At 39.1% G+C, this 23,200-nt stretch overlaps 1 protein-coding gene across 1 annotated transcript in view; it reads left to right on the forward strand.

Annotated features, from left to right (window-relative positions):
* Positions 1-22,490: 22,490 nt before the first annotated feature.
* The window catches only part of ccdc175 (coiled-coil domain containing 175), a 340,062-nt gene continuing 339,352 nt past the window's right edge, over positions 22,491-23,200 (forward strand). Inside the window, exon 1 of the mRNA XM_069916865.1 lies at positions 22,491-22,508. The gene's annotated coding sequence lies outside the window, so the exon portion shown is untranslated. The remainder of the gene's footprint in view (positions 22,509-23,200) is intronic.

The following is a 23,200-nucleotide window of genomic DNA, read 5'->3' on the forward strand; positions in this document are numbered from 1 at the left end:
TTCAACTCACCCTTCTGTTCTCCTCCAATGACGTTATTTCACCCTCCTGTAGGTGATGCTGCAGAAATCACCTGCGTCTCCAAGCAATGTTTTTGCGAAAATTTGCAATCTCCTTGCAGTGAAGAAGAAGGCATTCTCAGTTCCTCCAGGTAGGCATTGAAGATTCAATGGAAAACCTTGCAGCAAGGTCACAGTGCAATCTACCTTTTGGGAATTGATCTTCCTTTTGAGAGATGTGTCCTCACTTATAATGTTTTTGGAGACTGGCCAGAAATTATGCCTCATGAACAGGCTGACTTCCTATTCCCTACATGATCAAGTAAAAAGTTCACTAGTCAAAATGGAAATTGGATTGGCACTTGAGGCAAAGTCATTTGAAAGACTGTAAGACAATGGAGAAAGAGCGGAAGCTGGGTGGTGAGGGGGGGGGGGGGGGGCTGACCTATTTTATGATTGTGTTTCATGTTAATGAAGAAAGGGAGTTGAAACACTCCTGGCCTGAAATTTACACTAGAGTATGTATTCCACAGTGGCTCTCTTCACTAGAAACTGTCTCAAATCAACCCTGAAATCTTTTGTCAAGTATTCTAAAGCAAATACGACAAATTTCCAGCTAATAATGTTTTTTTTTCATGACTGACAGCAAACTAATTTCTTCTCCTGGCTGCAGTTCATTCATACAGAGAATCTGGCATTGATTGTGTGAGACAGAGTATTTTTCTAATTGTCAAACCATTCCATTTTCAAAGGTAATCGTTATCTCAGGTTCAGCAACGTGTTGTTAATGTCACTTCTAAGAAATTGCATACAAGAAATGATATCATTGTCATGTGGGAAAAAATAATCCTCAATCAGACTGACAAGAGATGTATATGTCCCTGAAAATTAGACAGTGTTCGACCTGTGTGGAACACTGATTACAGCAGTAACTACATTTTAAAAGTACTTTATTGGTTGTATTTCACTTTCCGATGTTCCATGCTGACAAAACTGAAACATTAGTTTGTCATTTTTATTACAATTTTCAGGATAAAACAAGTGATCCAAAAATGTGCATTGCCGATTCGATTAGAATTAATTTACTGTGGACATTGAACAGAATAACAGTTGAAACTATTGAAAGTCTCTGCACAAATTATTGTATATTTTGGCATATAAATCAAGTCATGAAACCCAAAAAAATCTCTCAAAAAAAGATGGGTCAACTTATACACCAGATATACTTCTGAAAACTTAAATTCAGCTCAAAATCCAATCCTCGCTGATTCAGCATATAATTTGACCCTTGAAAAACCAAAAAAATTCAACTGACAAATTTTTATTGAAAACAACAACACAATTACCACCCTGTCTGTATCTGATGAAGTGGTTTCAGCTTCATCGTCAGTGTCCCACAATAAATCATCTTGTGTGCCATCAATTGCATAAGAGATACCGATTTTTATCAGTCTCTACTTTAATTTTGTCCCATGCTTTGAACAAAATGTTACACAGAATAATAAGTGGTGCAGCACACATTACCCCTCCTTTTGTAAACTACTTTTCTGCACCTGCCATCCATGTATTCTATTCCCATGCACATAGTCTTAGAATGGCTTATTCAAGCAGACATCGAGGGGTAGTAATATAGAAGTCAAACCACCCGGGATAGCCACAATGTAAGTATTAGGTATTGTTAATCTACTTTTAGAGTTCTCAGTTAAGTGGCTACAAAACATATCTCAGACTAGCAAACTCAGTTCTTTGCATAAGCCGTCTAGTTGCCTGTTCCAGACATTGTCTATCCATTTTCATCCATCCATCCTTTTTCATGAAAATATACAAAAATACCTGCAAGGAATTCCATTTTCGGTTTAATTTTGCGTTTGAAGATTACCGTGGGTCTTAACTTTGTCCTGTCAGCCATGCATGATAACACCACAGTAAACCTGGTCCTTTCATGGCCTGTCCTTCTGGTTTCCACAGTATTAACACCTTTCCATTCCACTGTTCTATTGCCTATCATGTCAAAATTCATTGGGGTTTAGCCCACATTTCCGATATTTGCCAAAGCAAATTGGTGTTTCTGCCAGTTATCTATAATAAATTGGTGAAAACTTGCAACTTTATGATCTAGATCTTTTGATAGTTTCTGTGAAATTTTTGTTTTTTGGCATAATATCAGATTTTTCCTGTTCATGAAATGATTGCATCAGCCTATTGTAGCCTCAGAATCATCTGGGTGCGACTTGGCCCGCTGCAGTGCAAATGTTCTTATTTTATTTCAGGTGACTCTGTAGCCATCTTGCCTCCGTTCATGTACCCATTCTGCAACGTGATTTTCCAACTCTGGCCAATGAGGGATTCCTTTTCTCAAAGAATATCATCTTTTTGGTATTTTTTAAATTCTCTTCTTTCTTCCTCCAATCTCTCACCAACTTCTCATGCACATCAATTTTTCTTGCAGCCGTGCAGTTGTTGGTTTTCTTGGCCATTTCTATCACTTTCAACTTAAAACTCACTTCACATTTTCATCGTGTGCTGTGCTGTGGTCAATGGACTGTCCATGATAGCAAGCACCTCCAGCCAATGCCCAGTAGATCAATCTGTGCAATCTGGGGAGGGGTCAACATATACGCCGGTCATTGGCCCATCTCAGGCTTCACAAGCTTTGGGGTTAATGGGGCATCTCAGGCAGCCTGAAAATTGGGGTTGAAATATGCTGGATATACCATAAAACCTTTAAAATGAGGCTGAAAAGGGGCAGTCGACTGATATGCCAGTTGACTTATACGCTGAAATATCCAATATGTTCTTTTTGATTATTTTGCACTGCTTAGCAGATGTGGAAGATAATTGGAAACCATATGGGTTCATTCAATTGTGACCTTTACTCATGGTCCTGTATTGGGGAGTAACGATGCCTTTCCTCCCAGGCCAATCTGATGGAAAGAAAAATGAGAAGTATTAATTTTACTTTGTTTTTTTTAATTTTCCCTTCAGGATATCTGTGGAGCCAGTGCATTTCTATGGTTTCTAAAGTGAAAGTTTTGGACTCTCCCTCCTCAAGCATTCTCTCCACCCAACCCCGCCACCGTGTCCCCAACTTTAGCTCGGATCACATAACCATATTTGTAATCTTGTTCATCACATCACCCAGCTGCAATCTTGCAATAGTCTCAGACAAAAACTAACCGAAGACACACAGGTGAGGTCGGCAACCTATAGTTTCTTCATTCTCATACAGTTAGGAACATGGTGACTGTTCATTCACCTCATTTAAATACTTACCCACATATCTGTTATCCTACTTGGTTAAATGCACTCTAAATAATCCTTGCATTTAGAAAAATGAATGAAACCAGATCTTTAGATGCCTTGACATTTTGTCTGGACCTTCAACACACGTAGCATTCACTTGAAAGTTGCATGGGGCAGGAAAATTGGATTTTTTTTCCAACTTCAGGTATCATCCACCCCCATCTGGTTTCACTGCTTCCATCTCTACTGACTCCTTAATACTTATTTGCCACTCTTACATTTCTTCCCCTTCCCTTCTTCCCTCCCTTGTGATTTCTCCATCTGCCTATCTCTCCACTTTCTCTCCTTCACCCTATCATCTCGATGCCCTCACCCCACTTTATATACAATATGTTACCTTCTTTTCACTTTAGTTTTGATTAAGGCTGCAGACCTGAAACCCACAAATGCTATCTGACCCGTCAAGTTGCTCAAGATTTTAACATCTGCCGTCTTTATGTTTCTCTGGTACATAATCTTCACTGTGTTTTGAGGACAAGTCTGTTTAGTTGTATTATCTGAATTATCCCAAACTTAACATCCTGAGTTGTCATTTCATAGCAGTGTTATATCCGTTCCCTGCTCTGATAAACTAAAAGGATTACATTGATTTAATTGTGTTTGCACTCAAGAACAATGATAAGTATCTTGTTAAGGTCTTCAATTTATGTATTGAGTGCGATCATACAATCTGAAGACTCGGCGACAAATGTTAGAATTAAACAGTATTATTGAGTCCCCGTTAATAAAATAAGACTTGCATTGGTGTGGCCCTTCAAACAACCTCAGGATATCCCCCATAAAACTTACACAATTTAGGTATATTTGAAGTTTAAAAAAAACACAAAAAATTCTTGGAAATGTTCAGCAAGTCAGAAAAAAGAGTTAATATTCCAATTTGAGGTCCTGTAAAAGAAACCCACAAAGATAAATTGGTTAAAGGTGGATTGTGTACACTCAGAATTTGATGAAAGATAGCCTACTCCCATCTGATTAACGCAATGCACAAATATAATTCTGTCCACTCCTTATTGTGATTCAAGTCATTAGCCAGTTTAGAACATTCTGTTGTGTCTTAGTACATTTTCCCACAGAGTCCAGCTTCATTAGTAGCTGACACCAGTTTGTGAGCTTGCACTGATCTTGGGCATAGTAAGCATCACTCCAGATCTCTTTTTGGCTTGTTGAAGGGCATGACAAAATATGGGAGAGAAGTGGACGTTCCTCTAAAGGTCTTATCTTAAATTAAGAGGAGGAAGAAAAGAAGACTATTGCAATGCCAAGAGTTCTCAGAACTTGACGTACTGTTGCAAAATGTTCAATAACCTTGCAGAAATGGTCAAGTTCAGTGGATTCCATTGAACTTTCTTGGAGCTTCACTAGTACAACTAGCCATTCAATACAATATTTATTTAGCATTCTCCATTAATAGTCTCTCTCATTCAAGACAAGAACCTTACCTTCATATAGTTTACTGTACTCGTTCACTTTTTCCACTGGCCCAAGTACGACATCAACGTTTCCCTTATTGTACATATTCAAGGGTACACATGTTCTTCAGTTTTCAATGCGACTGTCACTGGTTGAGGCGGAGCATTCTAAACTGTATGAACTTGCCACTGCTTCAGAGACTGCACTATGCTGTAATGATTACTTTGGTTGTGAGAAATTAAATCTTGTGCAGCCAATTATTCTTTGCAATGTACGTTGGTTCACCAACGTAAGACCCCATCCACCACGTGCAGCCATTACATCCGTTGACGCGAGGAGCAACATGCGTTTTTGGCACAGGAGCAAAAGCGCTGAATCAATAGGGAATCGTAGTAGAGCGAACCCAAAAAAAAAACGCTAAATTAGTGGGCCTGCAGGAGCAGAGCCGTGAGAGAGATGGCAGGAGTGTGATCATCAAAATGGAATCGAACCCCCTAAGGAGCCCTCCGGAGAAGGAGAGGAGCGGTAAAAATTCCAGGACTGCCGATGGGAGGTGCCCAGGTTCTGATGAGCGGAGGCCCCGATGTAGTCCTCCGGAGGTGGAGGTTTACCGAGAAAGGTCCGGGACAACCAGCGGGAGGTTCCCGGGTCCCGATGAGGGCTTGGGGCAGAGGCAGGGTGGCAGGAGCCCAAGGAGGATGGTCTCCAAGAAGAGCACCCATAGGGCTTCGTAAGAGCCAAAAATCGAGCAGGCCTGCCAGGGTGCAGTGTCCCATCTGAGGAGCAGCAAGGCCAATCTACCTACGTTGGGGGTGGGATCAAGCGGCAGTGACCTACCTTCGTTGAAGGTGGGGCCCGAGGCTGGCAGCACTGACCTAGCTTCGTGGAAGTTGGGGTCTGAAAACGATAGCAGAGATGCCGATCTACCTCCGCTGGGGATAGGATCAGGTAACAAAGATCTGCCTTTGCTGAAGGTTGGGCCCAAGTCTGGCTACACTGGCCTGGCTTCGTGGAAGCGAAGCCACCCACTCGATGGACGAGAATAACCACCATAAAAAGCCCAAAAAAAGGCGTGGTCTCTGCACGACGGTCACCTGCTCCATCGGGGTCCAAGAGTAAGGCCTGCAAAAGAGTAGAGATCTTGACCAGCAACAAAATTGGAAGTCATCTGGACAAATTGGAGGAACTGGTGATGGCCATGGTGAGCAGGTTTCCTATGCCATCAGAGCAGGGGGAGGACATTTATGATTATGCGTGGGAAGAAAATGAAGGGCCAGTAATGGAGGCCAAGTCACCCAAATCCCCATACACTGCTCAGGCTAGTCAGGAGAAGAATATACTGGCTATTGCCGTGAAATTTGGGCTGAGGTCCCTATATGAGATATGTTGGATGTAGCAATGATAAAACCTTTAATAGGTTCTACACCTTTAAACTCAAAAGGGCAGAGTTTCACGGCTTCCATCCTACACACGGTGGATTGAACAAGACCGCGGGAAGGGGACCCATTGAACTGATTATGATCTGTCGGACCAGCCAAAGGGGATAAGCCACTGAGCTATAAACTCTTACATTGGCGAAGGACATAAAAACCAGAGGGAGATATAATGGAACATTAAATGAGCACTTAACTGTGCAAAGTTTGATGATAATTATTTGAGCAATGGGAGTTGGTGAGTCAACGGGCCCACCCCTCCCTCCCTTCCTTTTTGCTAGTTTATGGATAAAGATGTTTTGGTTGCAATAAATATGCTCAGTCACAGGATCGTGTTATGGTTGGTTTGTTTAGTTTAGCTCATTTAAGTTCAGTGGCTTCTCCCTTCTAGGCTGTAAAGGATGGGATCTCATGTTGACTCACCAACTCCCATTGTTTGAATAATAATCATCAAACTTCACATTGGTAAGTGCTCATTTAATGTTCCATTATATCTCTCTCTGGTTTTTATGCCCTTGGCCTCATATTCCCAGAATTTCCTCCTGAAATTACAATAAAGCTAATGGTTTTCACTGTTATTTATGAGCAAATTTCACTGTGATTTTGAGTGTGGGCAGATGTATGATTATGCAAGAGTGACCATACGTTACTTCTGCTTCTAAATTTTCAGAACAGCACAGCTCTCCATTGAACGCCATTGAATTATATGGTTGCTATATCTTCACAGTCACAAGGAGACTCATTGCAGAAAGGTGGTTTAATTTGTTATTTCACTTCTATAGAGGAGTAAAGATTTAAGAGATGTCCTTAGCAGCACACAACTGATGTTCAATGACACAAGTCTTTGAAATAAAAATGGACTGATGACACCAATTGATATTTTGAACAGTGTGTTCATTAAAATTTTAATTGTTTCACATGTTTTTGCATTATTCATACTTTGATTAATGATTCTACCTCAAACATTGTTTAATGATCTCCAGTAGATAAAATGTGTTGTGTGATATTGCTGTACACTGAGAATTCTGCTCATCTGTTGGAGCCAAGAGATGTGGAAGATTTTTATTCAAACTTGGGAAATAATATTCATTTGGTTTTTCAACCCACATGGCTTAAAAATGGCCACTCAGAATAGAAACAACATCTAATGCAGAGATCTTCAGCAAAAATGTATCTGCCATCTGGTCCCAACCCTCACAACTTGTAAATGCCATGCTTACTATTGGTTCCTGATAAAAAAAAGGTAGTCGTTCTCCTTCCTAGAAATATTAAATGGAGGGAAAAGCAATTATTTCTATGCTTTTCTTCATAGCACTTCTACTGAAACCATGTTATGTAAGTCACATTAGATATCACCAAGCCAAAGTTTGCACCTGTTACCGGCATATTGGGTCAGAACAGTGTGAGCAATGCCAATAATTAGTCAAAGGTTAATTAACATTAGCCTAGTAGTAGTGCTGTGTTAGCTCATATTATTTCGCAAGACAGAACTACATAGATCATACTGGGAAGTCATCTATGTCTGTGTAGATATATTTTATAACCATTTAAATTATCAGGAGATAGTGAGTTGTGTCCTTTATTGGCATAACCTAATTTCAATATTCACTGAATCCAGACACTCATGTGCTCAGCAAGTCCAAGCTGAGCTTCTAAATAGGTCAACTTTATCATCTGTGACTTGCCAGCACAAAACTATGATTTAACATATTGCAAAATGACTGAATTCCATCTCCAACATTTACACCTGGTAGAAAGAAATTATTGGCTTGATCAAGCTATCTTGAAATTAAGATCTCAGAATGAAGATTATAGAAAGCAGTACGTTAACAATGCTTAAATGGGATCCTCCGATTCAAGCCTTTATGCCATTCAATCTGCTGTTCCTTGTCAAGAAAAACCTCAATGAAAAGGTATCAGGATTAAATAAATGTCATCCACGACGATATAATTTTCTCCCTTAAAATTAATTAGACTAAGTTCAACCCAGATATTTACAATAATTCTAACAAATAGGTTTGGAGAGTTTGAAATTAATTGATAATCAGCATTCACGTTATGGTAAAGGTCAAAATATAAATAAATTCACCTTGGTTTTAACCATTCTCTTTTGTTAGGAAGTATTTTAACCCATTCTGATGGAGGTTCTTTAATTTGAAACAAACAGCTTCTCTCATCACAGATCCTACCTCACATGCCGAGTATTTCAGCTTTTCTATTGTTTCTCGATTCACCGCCTTAATCAAAAAAAATCAAATAAATCTACCTACATATTTCGTTTATTAGACTCAGCTGTACACTAATATGTGAATATATGTTTTTTAGACGTCTACAAGTGTGATAATGACTATTGATCTGCACAACACTGGCTTCAATGTTAAAAGATGGATAATTCAGCCCAATCACGTTGTGACCTGCATTATGATAAAGAAGAGGGAAATAGATTTTTTAAATTATGACTTGCATGTACTTTTATAAAGTTTTATTTTAATAGTCTGATACTGGAAAATGTAACTGTTTATTAATTTGCATAATTTTATTTCTTAATGGTTCCATCTCAATCATAAAACACTATTACTTAAGAATATATTTGAGAAGATCCAGTTTCTGGAAATAAAAATCTCAATTATAAAGCATGTCGAATTATATTTTTTTAAAATTTAAAAGGTGGTAATGGCTTTGTAATTTCATAAAGTAATCATTAAAAGTTTTTTTCTTGGCTTTACAAAGTCAATGCAGCCCTGTTTTAAGGGATTCAAAATGCAACTATAGCAAAAAGGTAATGAAATAAGCTACCTGACCCCGTGGGTATGTAATATTCTGCTAGCTTGTACTTCATTTAAAAATTCCAAGGTCATTTGAAACATTGACTGATAAAAAAATTATAAAATCTTTACCTTAAATTTTAACAGTTATTTAACATGCAGAGACACTAACAACTTATTGCTCCATGTGATGTTCAAAGTAGCTCTAAAATCTTTTGCATTATGAATGTCACAAATGCCAAAATTCTGCGTTCATAATAGAGTTAGAAAACTTGTCTTTATTCATCTTAATATTATGAGGTGATCAGTGCTGTTAATTGAAGTTGAGCACATATACATGATCTTCAAAACCATATGAAGAGCAAGGTATCAAAACATGAATGGGATCATACCAACAAAGGAAAATATAATGAAAAAAGATTGTAATGATTTTCATGTAATCAGGTAGCTGCAAATGATACATACTAAATGAAAGGTTCTCTCTATAAAGAGCTAAGAGTAGGACTGTGGTGCCTCCGAGCAGTCACTTTTCAGATCTGGAGAAATTTTGTATCCTCCTGAATCCCATTGGTATTTTGAAAGGTTGATTAGATAAAACAACAATGTCTTATCAAACTTTAAGGACTTAAGAAATAAAAGCAGGATATACCCCACTGAACCTTGTGCACCCTTCATATGTCATGACTGCCTCTGATCAATCTTGATATCCTTTGATTTCCCTTGGTGTCTTAGAATGCATGGACCTAACCTTTGAATGTCTTCATTAATGGCGCATTACCTGGCCTCTGAGAGAGATCATTCCAGAAATATGTAAATAAATTTGTATAATTATATTTGATTTGAATTCCAAAGTGATAATGGACAATCTATTCTGAGATCCTCGGAAAAGTTTAGTGGACAAGCCCTCCCAGACCTCACAGTGAGGTCTCCTCTCATTCTTCTGAACTTCCATGAGATTCAATCTCCCTTGGACTGACTTTCAGTCTTTATTGAAAAGCGGTTGGATTTAAGAAGAGGGAGTTTTGTTAAGAATTCCGCAAGATTTTACAACTGGAATGCTGTGCACAGTTTTTGGAGAGATTGGAGGAAATCCAAGGGAGATTTACCAGCTCAATACCTAAGATGCTGACCCTCCTCCCTAGAAAGGATAGACAGTTGGGGTCAGTATACCTTGGAGTTAAAAGAAAGAAGGGGGACTTTATTCAAACATAAAGGACACAAAAGAAGTTTGGCAGATATTGAAATGTTTTGCTCATAGGAAAGTCACAAATAGAGGGACAAACTGACCAGATTAGGGCCAGGCATTTAATCCTGTGGTATATAGAAATGTCTTCTCTTTTTCAGTAGTGGGCCACTGGAATTGTTTGTCCCAGCCAGATCATCAGCTGTCAATAAATGGAGGTAGATAAGTATTTGAAATGTCAAGTGTTATGGAGAACTGGCACAAAAGAGGAGCTGAGGCCAATGCAGAACAACATAATCCTATTAAATGCCAGAGCAAAGCTGAGGGATTTGGTGGACTATGTCTCTTCCTATTTTCTTGTGTTTTGGTGTTCTTTTTAAAAGCAGAAATTATTTTGTTAAATCAATGCTACACAATTTTCAGCAAATAGACTGTAATTCCTTCCTAAAATAAGGCCACCTGAACTAAACCAAATGCTTACTACAATTTCCACACAACTTTCACTCAATTACTCCTACCTCCTGCTTTCCTATTGCTGCATGCTGATTTCCAACTTTTTGGGAAAAGCTTAACAGATCCCTTTACATTAATATTAAACAGTCAAAAATATGACCTGGGTTTTTGCCGTCAGTGATGATTGAGGAACTTATATTTCTGAGACTTGTGACATACGAGAATGTATTCCTTTAATATAATTGTATCATTGATTGCTCTTCTGATCCGTGGGTATTGCTATATTGTTAAATGGATCTGCTTTATGGAGGAGGCTCATGGCAGGAAATGGTTTCTTACTGTCTGCATTCAGGTCATTGATGGAAGTTGAAAAATGGCAGACTGCCTCACGATGAGTTGCGCTAATAGAGGTGAGCATGTCGGAAGGATAAGCTGGAGACATGGGACAAAAGTTACTGTTGGACTGCTCCATGTTATTCAATGTGAAACCCAAGCCTTCTGACAGACTTTCTGTGTCAGCAACTTATTGCATCTTTGCTCTCAGTTGACACCTTCCATCACCTGGCCCAACAATGTCTTCATTATTATAAAAGCTCAGGAGTGAAAGGGCAAGCACGTGGATTGTTCAAGATACAAGATTCAAGATTATTTTATTGTCAATATAATAGACCAGAAAATGTGATATTACACAATATTTTCTTTAGTCTATCATAAGGCAGATAAAGATTCAATATCAGCAAAAATTGCCTAGCACCCCTTACAACCAGAGAAAAAGTAAAAGAGAGTCCCCCCACAGTCACTATCATAAATGTCTGTGGCTTTGGCTCCAATCTTCCTGCAACCTCCGCAGCCACTCAGTCCAAACTTTGGAAACCCGTGCTCCAGATGCAAATCTATGACACGATTGGGAACTCTCGCATCCCAGCTCTGATACTTGGTATCCCTTCAGACGGTCTCCTGCCAGTCTACAGCAGTCCGCAGCCTGGTGTGAATCCCTTGATGGCAGTCACCCGCAGCCTCTATGGGTCACCAGCTGCCCATGGCCTGTGTGTTCTTCAGCCTCAGAGCCTCTCACTGCTCCACCTCCAAGATTCAAAATTATTTTGTTGTCATGTAATAAAGCAGAAAATGTGATACTTCACAAAATTTCCTTTAGTCTTTAGAAATTTAGTGAAATTTCCTTTCACTTCCACTGTATACAGTATGATCTGTTGAGTTTCTCCATAAGGCAAAGATTCACTATCAGCAAAAATTGCCCAGTGTCCCTTCAGCCACTTAAAGTTAATCCTAAGCAGCCCCATTTATATGAAAATATAATTTTTTTTATCTTCTCTCTTTGAGAGCTCTAAAATATGGACAGCTGCTGGCCATTACTTAAAGTTATACTGACAGTATTGCACAATTGAAAATTGTTTCTTTTCCTCGAGTGACAGGAACTGGGTCACCCCACAAATTTGATTCTGTAACCTTTTCTTTGGGTCCCTTATTCATCCATTTTCATTCCAGACTCCCCTCGCTCACCACCACCCATCCCATTTCAGAAATCGATAGAATCAAAGCTTTAATGCCCCCAACCCCACTGCTCAATGTACCAAACTCAACACATTTCTTGTCATCTCCATCCACACCTCAAACAGAATGGCTTTGATGGTTTGGACCTAGAGCATGGCTGACATTGGTGCAAATTTAACTGCTGGACATGTTGCATTTATTCCTCTCTAGGCATTTGTTTCTTCTTTTTCACTGCATGTTTTTTCATGAATATGATCATTTTTCATGTATACAATATCCACATGGAATTCTTTGGACCCATATAGTCATTGTATTTGCAGCTCATACTTATGAATTCATTTGGTTCTAAAGGTATCCTGAATTAAAATGTGAAGTCCATTTAGAGTGTATTTAACCTCCTAACTGGTGGGGTTTATGCCAAAGACTGACATCCGTTGCCACTCAGTGAGTGAAAGCCTGCAGATGCTGGTTTCCAGTGCAGAACACAAAAGTTCTGGAGAAATTGAACGAGCCACGCAGCAACCATAGGAAGTTAAAGGCAGTCAGCGTTTCATGCCTAAGCCTTTCTTCAGATGAATCCCGGAAGAAGGGCTCAGGGCCAAAGTGCAGATTGCCTTTCACTTCCACTGTATACAGTATGATCTGTTGAGTTTCTCCAGCACTTTTGTGTACTGCTCAGTCAATGAATTCCACTATATGCCAGGCAGCTGTGCCTCTTGGATGAATGACTTATAATATTAAGGAGATCCATTTCTGGAAAAATTGAATGTCATTCAACCCAAACGCTGGATTTATATCACATGAGATTTAGTAAGGATGGATTATTCATCAATTGTTTTTATTTTCACATTGCTTCTGTCGCATGGAATGATTTCCAGTGTAAGAACAGTTGTTATTAACACCCACCATCATATTAACCTTAACTCCCAGCTTGAGGAGATGGTCTTTGATTTTGCTTTGCAGTGCATTTACAAACAACATTCATTTGTCAGCTTTTGAAGATCAGAAAACTCTTTTTACAATGGAATTATCTCCAATAGCCTTGGTCTCTTTATTCAACCACTGATCAATTCAGACAAATTTCTAAGTGCTAAGTCTGCCTAATATGACTTCTTCTGTCATAATTGAATTCAATTCTTTATTGTCACTTGTATCATTAAAAAACTTTTGAATGCTATCCAGGCAAGTCAACTCATACTGAAGTTCAGCACATTATTCAATAATAAAAAAATAGTGCAGGATATTGTAAAACCACAGAACACTACAGCACAGAAACAACCTCTTCAGCCCATCTCGTCCATGCTGAACTATTTATTCCTCCTAGTCCCATGGACCTGCACCAGGAGCATAACCCTCCATACCTATCCCACCCAAATACCTGTCCAATCTTCCCTTTAATTGTCAAAATCAAACCTACATCCATTACTTCCACTGCCAGTTCATTCCACACTCTCACCACTCTGTGAGTGAAGAAGTTCCCCTTAAACATTTCACCTTTTGTTACAGAAAGGCAAAGAGTTCAGTGTTGAAGATACAACAAAGAGAACATCCAAGGTGCAGAAGTATAATTTAGCTCTAGGCATGCAAAGATGGCATACTGAAATGAAATCTTGTACCCCTCTTGAAAAGATAACATAATTTGAGGGACAAATATCATTTTTTTGTAACTGTATGGAGCCCATATTTGAAAATCCTTGGTTTGAAGATTTGAGCTCTCAATCCGTTCCGATGAGGCGTCTTGGTTTCACAGCTGAGCAGTTGAATTATATATAGAATTGATTATCTCCTTCTTTCTTTCTTTAGTGAGTAGATATAAGGGAAGGAGGGTGGGTATTAGTGGGGAGGGAGAGGGAGGTTGTTTTTTTTGTGATTATCCAAATATATTTACTGTAAATGTATTTTATTATAATTGATGTTATTATGGTTTTAAATTTTTTAAATAAAGTATTCAGAAAAAAATAAAAGTACAGTTAAATCAAATTATGTTAATTATTTTGGTGGTGTCCGAGTAGAGATCTCAGAGCTTGGAACAATTGTGATACGTTTAAGTCAAGAATCTGCCAGGTGCAGCTTGAAAAAAGTTGTCGCACTCCAGCAGGAAGCAGATAGAAAATAAAATTTGGCCTTCGGTCATACCTGCCCACTCTTGCTAATGCATACAAGTTAAAACGCAGCATCATCACTGAGCCCCATAACTTTCCTGTTGGTTGAAAGCACGACTTGACCAGATCTGCTCTCATATCTCCAGCTTTACATTTTTATTGCTGCGCTGTTTATTTGCTGTCATCAAATAGGTTTTTTTCTGTATTAATCTGTGTCATGTCTCATCAGTTACCAATAATATTCAGGCTGTATTCAACCTTGAAGTTATTTTTGAATACATCACATCTGTGTTCTCATCTCTCCTGAACACAAGTTTCCCAAACCATCCTTCCAATTAATCAACTAAACAGGACAAGACCCCATCAATGGATGAATTGTCCATCAAATAGATCGCTGTATAGAACAGATGGTTATGAAAAAACAAAACTGTTAATGATGTGCTTACTTATGCATGTTTTGAACCATAGGAGAGAAATCTGATAGGACATGATGTGTGATATCTTTAGTGCCTGGGTATCTGAGGAACAGTGGTGGAAAAAAATATTATAATCATCTCCAAATACCCTCCAGCATCTTAGGAAATTCAGCTGTAGAGATAAGTAATTCAAATGCCAATGGATATTTTCCCTTTTTAAAATAAATGCCCTTGTCAAACTAAAATGCTTGCATCAATTTGCACAATAGCTCCACTCTCTCGCAGCAGGGATACATGACATCTTTAAATCAAATACAAATGGACACAATCTCTGAAAACAAAACTCCTGTTTCTGTCAGGCATCTTAATGTTGGGGAAATTGTTACTTGATATTACATTATCAGCTGGAAAATGTAAGCGTGGAATGTCATGGAATGTTGCCATACCTCTTAGTTCTACATTCACTTGAAATCAACATTTTTGCTTTGATTCATGAAGTAAATCGTCTGGTTGATTATTTTGCACAAAGTTAATACAGCATCAATAGAACTTGTCGTCCAAGACAGAGCAATTTTCTGGCTCAAGAATAGAAGGGAAGCAGATGAATGGTGAAAGAATGATGGGCAGATTAAGTTGCATCAGAGCCTTTCTATACTGCCACTCACCACACACCTGCAATTTCTAGTAGAGATACTAGTTAATTCACTTCATCTAAAGGTTGATACTTGTGGGGGCTTAGATTCAATTTCCAAGGCATAATTGATTGCAGACTGAATGGAGTGTGTAATTTTATGGGTAGAGTCTGGTGTATTTGCATTTTCGTGCAAAAAATATCATAAATGCTCCCAAGTAGGTAACTAAATGATTAGAACATTGGAAAGTAGCTCTTTGAAAGGCTTTGCATTCAAAAATGTGAATGTAATGTTTCAGTTGCCAGATATTTTTTAATGTTTTGCATTCAGGGTCACATCCAGCACCTCAGAAAATAAATCTTGTCCTTGGATATGTTTTTAAAATGTTGAAATGTGAGAATAAATTTCATGACTTTCGTCCTCTTTTCTTAAGGATGACAAAGTTGATAACTAATCAAAATGCGATCTTTAAAAATTATTTAATAATTTTAAAGGGAATTAGCAGAACAGATGGAGGAATCCAGATTAATCATAAAGTTATAGTTTGATTATTTAGAATGGAATTAGACTGAGTGGAACAATTGACCTGAAGTATCTTAGTTACATCTGAGATCTTTCTGCTGTTACTTTGCATTAGACAGACATAAAGAAGCATCAGGGTCATAGCAGCATCTTTAGAAAGGACAAATTAATCTGCAATGTCTTTAACTCATTGGTTATCTTGTCTTCATACTCAGGAGGTGATAAGTCTGCTAATATATCAGGGTACATTTAAATATATTGAATTATTCTTTTTCTTCAGTAATTCTCTCATAACCACTTCCTTGCACCCTTACAATTTATTGCAGTAATCGTAATGCAGTTTGTAGGATGCTGTTTGTTTTAAAAGATTAGTCTTTTCTTTTTTAATACCAACTCTGTGTTAGAACTTAACAAAAGTGTCACAATGTCACAAAAAATTAACCATTATATTAAAAACAGATCAATCATGTTAGCTTTGCCTCTCATAACCGTTAAGGGTGCACTGTGTCTCCAATAATGATGGCCATTGGCTCTCCTACTCCTTGGCTCCTGCCCCATCCAGGGTCTTAAACAGATTACTGAGAGTAAAAACAGGTGTACACCTGAGACTTCTCCATAAGTGCAAATGAAGCATAAAAACATTCTTGTGTGCAGCTGACAGAATATTAATTTTGGCTTTCCTGCCAGAGCCATTTTCTGAAACCAAATAAAGTCAATTCAGAGGGGAAGATCTGCAATCCCTTCAATTTAGAATTTGACAGATAATTGGGAAAAGTTTGGTATTATTAATTTGTTTTCATCATAAGTAACTCTCTTTAAAAATAAATAGCTGAATTGATATTTTATTCTGAAACTGCACGCTGCTTTAGAGAAGGCACAACAGAATAAACACTGCCCTTATGTTTGCAGATTATTACGTTTCTTCTCATAAGTGAGATAGCCACTGCAATTCCTTCTGTATCTTCTGACGGACTTTCTTAAGTATATTTCTGCTTTTGCCAGCACAACCAAAGAAGGTTTCCAGTTTATTTCTTGGAAAAAAGGAGATCAAATTGCATAAATACCAGAAATCTATGTTCCAGTCACAGATGAGTAATCACCTATGTCTTTACTTATTGGCTCCCTGTCCCAAAGTATTTCTGTGTTATTTATTTCTGCACCACAGATTGAGACAAATACGAGTCCTAATGTGACTTTGGGCTCATACCATATTTCAAAATAGCTTATATTCCGTCTGAGCACACCCATCATCAAGAAGAAATCCTTTCTATGTCTGCAATTGAACTTGTGAAGCAAACCTGGAAACTCAAACTCCTCCTCCAGTTTCTGCTAACCTACTCCCCGTTTTCTCTCTCTCTCTCTCTCTTCCCCATCCCTCTGCCTTTTTTTTCCTCTAACTCTCCACCCCTTACCTCTCCATTCTTAGAGCCATCCCCCCTCCACTTATTTGTTGGTGTGCCCTCCCTCTTTTACCCACCTATTACCTCCTGCCTGTGGGACTGTGCTCCTCCCTTGCCCCTCCCCTACACCCTTTTGGTTTGGGCGCCTACCTAATTTTGCTCATCCCTTGAGGAAGGGCTCAAGCCCTTATCTTTGCTGTATAAAATACACTGTTTGACCTGCTGAGTTTCTACAGCATTGTGTTTTAACTCAAACTCCATACCCTTTTCTATCTTTTCTAAAATAATTTCCTTATGTGATCATATTTTGCTCTTCTAATTATTGTGCAAAAATATCTTTGAGTTTCAATTCATCCCTGCAATTTTTGTGCCACTTTTTAAATGTTCATGATTTTGGAAAAGCATTCAGCTTCCTCATCTTATTTAATATAATCTGTAACAAACTTTTGGAAATTATCGTGTTTCCGGTTGTTGTAATGAAGCCTTAAAATGACTTGCACTGAAGCCATTTCTTTAGTGATTTTTGCCAATTGAAGTTATGGAAAGAGATTGGAACAGTTATCTTCAGTAAACAGAAAAAGAAAGCCTTTATAAAATGTCCACCAGACTTTCATGACCCTCCATTTGCATTTGCATCATAGTTTCTTCCGGTGCCCATCCAGTGATGGATTTGTTCTCTCAGCCCTGCCCCTTTCCCTTCAACTTTAAATACTCTTCTATTTTTTCTTTGCTTTGATGAAAGGTCATTGCCCTAAAACATTAAATCTTTTTTTTCTTTTTCCAAGGGTAATAATTGAATCATTCCAGCATTTTCTGTTCTTATTTCCGATTTCCAGCATCTGATATCCATGGAGTCAAGTTTTTGACTGGATGAGAAGATTGAATATTATTTTCTGCCCATATTCTATACTGTGCTGATGGCGTGTGGAGCAGCCAGGTTCCCAGTTAATACAGGCATCCCCTCCAAAGAAAGTCCTTCAGAAAACTGAATTATGAAGCACCTCTACATATTAGGTTAATACTACTAAATTTACCAGCTAAAAAGCTGTTTTAAATGTCACCACTGGGACATTTGTTGCAAGGTAGGTTTGAATTTATATCTGGGGGTCAGCAGTGCTCTGCTGGTGCTTGTCATCTGCCATAAAACATTGTGGCTCTGGGTCAGGTACCGAATGGTGATTACATAGCTCAGATCCGCCTAGAGTTTGATCTTTGTAGGTTAAGTACCTGTGTAGGAAAATTTCCAGTGGGAAATAATTGGATAGATTTTAAGACAAGATGGGATAGATCTTTGCACAGTAGGGGAATTAAGGGATATGATTTTAAAAAGGCAAGTAGCTGAAGATGAGCCTTTCACCAGATCAGCCATGATCTTATTGAATGGCAGAGCAGGCTCAACAGGCCAAATGGCCTAGACCTGCTTCTTATGTTCTAAAATGGGAGAATTTTTTCAAGATCATATTGTTGGCCATTTATCCAACACAGGTATCTCAGGATTACAGCAAACATTAACTAAGAACATGGTCCAAATATCAGTTCAAAACTACTTCAGTTACCACTTATGATGAACTTCACAACATTCTTTCCCTTTCCAACAGGACTATGCTTTGTCATTTTAAAGAATGAGGGGTGCTCTTATTGAAACAAATTAGCTTGACAGGAGAGAGGGTGGGGGACTTGAACAAACGTGCATAGTTTTAAGATGATTGTTCATTTAAAACTTAAGTACAGAGAGATTTTCTTTCAAAAGAGAAATAAACCAGGAATTTCCAGGGAGATGTGATGGCTAGATTATTAGAAGTATTTAAAGTGGAGACAGATATACTTTGAAAATCAAGGGATATGGGAACCTGGCACGGGGTGGGGGGTGGGGGGGGGAGGGGCCGTCTGAGACATAGAGTGAATCAACCATGCTCTTCAAATGATGGTGTACCCAAGCTCCTGATCTTGTATGTTGAGTTCCTCAATCCTCCCAATCCTGTGGTGCCTAATGCTTCCCCTCTCCAATTCCATCCCCTCCCATCCACCATGAATTGCATTCACCAAACCAGGGCCATTTGTAAATTGGAGGAGCAACACCTAATATTCCACCAGATGGCATCAATATTGACTTCTCCAGCTTCTGCTAGACCACTCCCTGTTCTCCTCTTCTTCCTTGTCCACCTGTCTCCTCTCTTCCAGCTCTCCCTTCCCTCTCCATTCTCAGAGGCACCCCACCCTCCTCCTGTTTGCTGTTGTCCCTCCCTGTTGTCTCTGATTAAGTTTGTCATTAACAAGTCTGATCATGGAGGGGTAGCAGCTGTTCCTGAATCTGGTGGTGCGAGTCTTGTGGCACCTATACTTCCTTCCTGATGGTATTGCCTGCGGGCCTGTACTTCCCCCACATGCCACTCACTCCCTCAACATTTTATTTCAGGCACCTGCTATAACCTTGATGAAGGGCTCAGGCCTAAAAGGTTTGCTATGTGTCCTTATCTTTGTTGTATAAAGTACACTATTTGACCTGCTGAGTTTCTCCAGCATTGTGTTTTACTTCAATCACAAACTTTTGTGTTTTTCTTTATTCTTTCATGTTTAAAACAAACCCCCCCCACCCCTCCCGAAGAAGTGGCAACACTATGATGGGCAATATGACTGCTTCAAAATCTGTCCACAAAATGTAAACAAGGCCAGTCCCAGAAAATGAGCTAGCCTGTATTTCCTGCACAAATTCCTCTGCAGTGGAAGATTCACCTCACCGTGCCATCAAAATATCTCCGCAGTGCTTAAATGTGATAAAAATGCAGAGCAGCTCTTCTGTTTCTCTCACTCTCAAAACGGTGACAATTCCCTTTCTGAAATGGAGCAGCTGCATACAAGCAGCAAGTGAACAATTACTCAGTGCTAAAGCTTAATGGGATCAATCTGTCCAAGCTGCAAATGGGAGCACTTAACAGTAAATATAACCTGCTACTGTAATTAATCCTTATACACCTACTGATTATCAAGTGTGTTGGACTTTCTGTTTGGTCACAGGTAGAATGGTTCACTGTTTGCTCTGTTTCAGTGTTGAAAGAGGGATTCGTTTAATTTTTCAATTGTAGTTTTCACCACACGTCTTCCCTCTATAATTTCCCAGGATTTTAGAATTCTAACCTAGAATTTCTCAAATTTGCTAACCCTTTCCCTCATTAATGTCCTGCCTTTACCAAGGTTTTTCATTGAGGACGGTGATATACATACTAATGTTCAGGCTGCATAATAATTTCCTCCCACCCTTCAAAATGTACCAGGGGTTGTAGGTCAATGGGGTATTGAGGCTACATGGGCTGTATGTCTATATTTTAAAAAATTACATTTAAAATGTAAGCTTATTGTATAATTTATTAAACTGTTTGTTTTCGTTTTTATCTGTAGAGCCATCCTAATTATAATATGGAATAACATGGGAATAAACTGAGCTGGATGTACTGATATCCTGATAATGATGCCCTTTATGGGAGCCTCTAACATTTATTTGCTCTTCACTGCCCAGTTCCTTGTCGACAAAACCTATTTCATACGTGTTTCACTGTAAATTGTGGCACTGGAGAGTTGTGTCAGTGTTTATTGAGATTAAATTGATGTTGTGAGTGGTCCAGTAACCACAATACTGGGTGGCTGGATTCTCAATTACAGGATCTAATTTAAAATCCAGTCTCAACTGACATTTGTATTTGGCTTTCCTGTCAGAACTGGTTTGCCAGAATTACCTTCATTTGGGTGGAGAAATCCTTTACTGTGCTGGTTAAATGTAATTCTGGCTGATTAATGATGAGCATTTCATAGCATTAAGGAAGATTGCTGCAGATTGGATCAACCTGGAAACCTGACTGGAAAATTTGGCAGAAATGTTTAGAAGGAATTCGTGATTTAAAAAAAAGAAGAATACAAAAGGAAATGATAAATTAACTGCATTTATATTCCAGAAGGGGGGGGTTTAACAACAGTTGATACACAGTATGTGTCGAAAAGCAAGGGAAGTTTCCGCTGAGTGACAAATCTCTGTCCACGTCTTCTTCAAGTAATGTTTAATCAAAAGTGCCTCCCATGCTACAAAATCATATTCCATTCCAGTAAAGCTGAAAAGTTCATTTAAATCTTCATATCAATAGTGGAGACTTGTTTGTTGGTCCATCAAGGTTCACCCCAAATACTGTAATGGATTTTGGATACTGGGTTTTGAATATTTTAGCTCCATTACTACTTTACTATTGATTACTTAATAAAGATTCGAATTGCAAATCAGAATCTCATCTATTGGTCTAATATCATGATGTCTATAATGGGAAAGTTGTAGGAATCTATTTTTAAGGGCAAAATAAATGCCTGAAACATTCTGAAGTAAATACATAATGTCAACAGAACCGTAGAACCTGAAAGCATTGCCACACAGAAACAGGCACCTTCAACCATCATAATCGGTGCTGAACTATATTTTTTTGCCTAGTCCCACTGATCTGCACCCAGTCCATAGCCCTCCATCCATCTCCCATCCATGTATCTGTCTAAATTCTTCTTAAATTTTAAAATTGAGCCAGCATTCACCACCTCAGCTGACAGCTCATTCCACACTCCCACCACTCTCTGTGTGAAGAAGTTTCCCTGAATGTTCTCCTTAAACATTTCCCCTTTCACCCTTAACCCATGTTCTCTGGCTTGTATCTCACTTACCCTCTATCCCCCTCATAATTTTAAATACCTCTATCAAATCTCCCCTCATTCTTCTATGCTCCAGGGAATAAAGCCCCAACCTGTTTAACCTTTCCCTGTAACTCAGTTCCTGAAGTCCAGACAACATCCTTGTAAATCTTCTCTGTACTCTTTCTATCTTTCTTGTAGTTACGAGACCAAAACTGTACACAATACTCCAAGTTTGGCCTCACCAATGTCTTCTACAACATGTGAACTCAATACTTTGATTTATGAAGGCCAATATACCAAAATCTCTCTTCACAACCCTACCCACCTGTAACACCACTTCCAGGGAATTATGTATCTGTTTTCCCAGATCCCTCTGTTCTACCGCACTCCCCAGTGCCCTACCATTTACCGTATATGTCCTTTCATGGTTTGTTCTTCCAAAATACAACAAGAATTGGAGGAACCTCATACTTGTCCATCCGTCATTTTTCAGCCCATTTTTCCAGCTGGTCTAGATCCCTCGACAAGTTTTGAAAAGCTTCTTCACTGTCCACAACACATCCAATCTTAGTATTATCTGCAAACTTGCTGATGCAATTTGCCACATTATCATCCAGACAAACAAACAACAATGGTCCAGGACATCATCGAGGGAGTCATCATCGTCAGTGTGGGCTGAATCAGAGTGGTAAGGCTCAACAAGCTTTGGCAAAAACAGGTAAGAGGTGAGGGAGAGTAGAAAATGAAGCAAGAAAGGGCCACCCTATTTGAGGAACAAAAAGCCAGCAATATCTCTGTCAACTTCATCTGCAAGAAGTGCATCCAGCTGAAGCTTTTGACAAGCCGAGATAAGGAATGGCAGCTGGAGTTGAATGAACCCTGAGCACTTCAGAAGGCTGAAAGGGTGATAGACAGGAGTTACAGTGACACTGTCACATCTAGGAGGCAGAGGAAGGTAGATGGACGACAGTCAGGAGAGGGAAAGGGAACAGGCAGGCAGTCCAGAGAACCCCGGTAGTTGATCCCCTCAATAACAAGTATACCATTTTGGATATTGTTGGGGGGGACGTCACATTGATCAGGCCTCTGGCACAGAGTTTCATCCGATGGCTAACAAGGGAAGGGAGGAGAAGAGGCAAGCTATAGTGATAGGGAATTCCATAGTTAAGGGGACAGATAGGATGTTCTGTGGAAGAGATCGGACATCCTGGATGGTATATTGGCCTCCCTGGAGCCAGGGTCCAAGATATCTCAGAACGATATTGGGCATTCTCAGGAGGGAGACTGAGCACCCAAATGCCATGGTCCATATAGGAACCAATGTCATAGATAGGAAGGGTGAGGAGGTCCTGTAAGGAGAGTTTATGTTGTTAGGTGCTATGTTGAAGGGCAGGACCTTCAGGTTTGTGA

Source organism: Narcine bancroftii, chromosome 2 (assembly GCF_036971445.1).
Source record: "Narcine bancroftii isolate sNarBan1 chromosome 2, sNarBan1.hap1, whole genome shotgun sequence".
NCBI lineage: Eukaryota > Metazoa > Chordata > Chondrichthyes > Torpediniformes > Narcinidae > Narcine > Narcine bancroftii.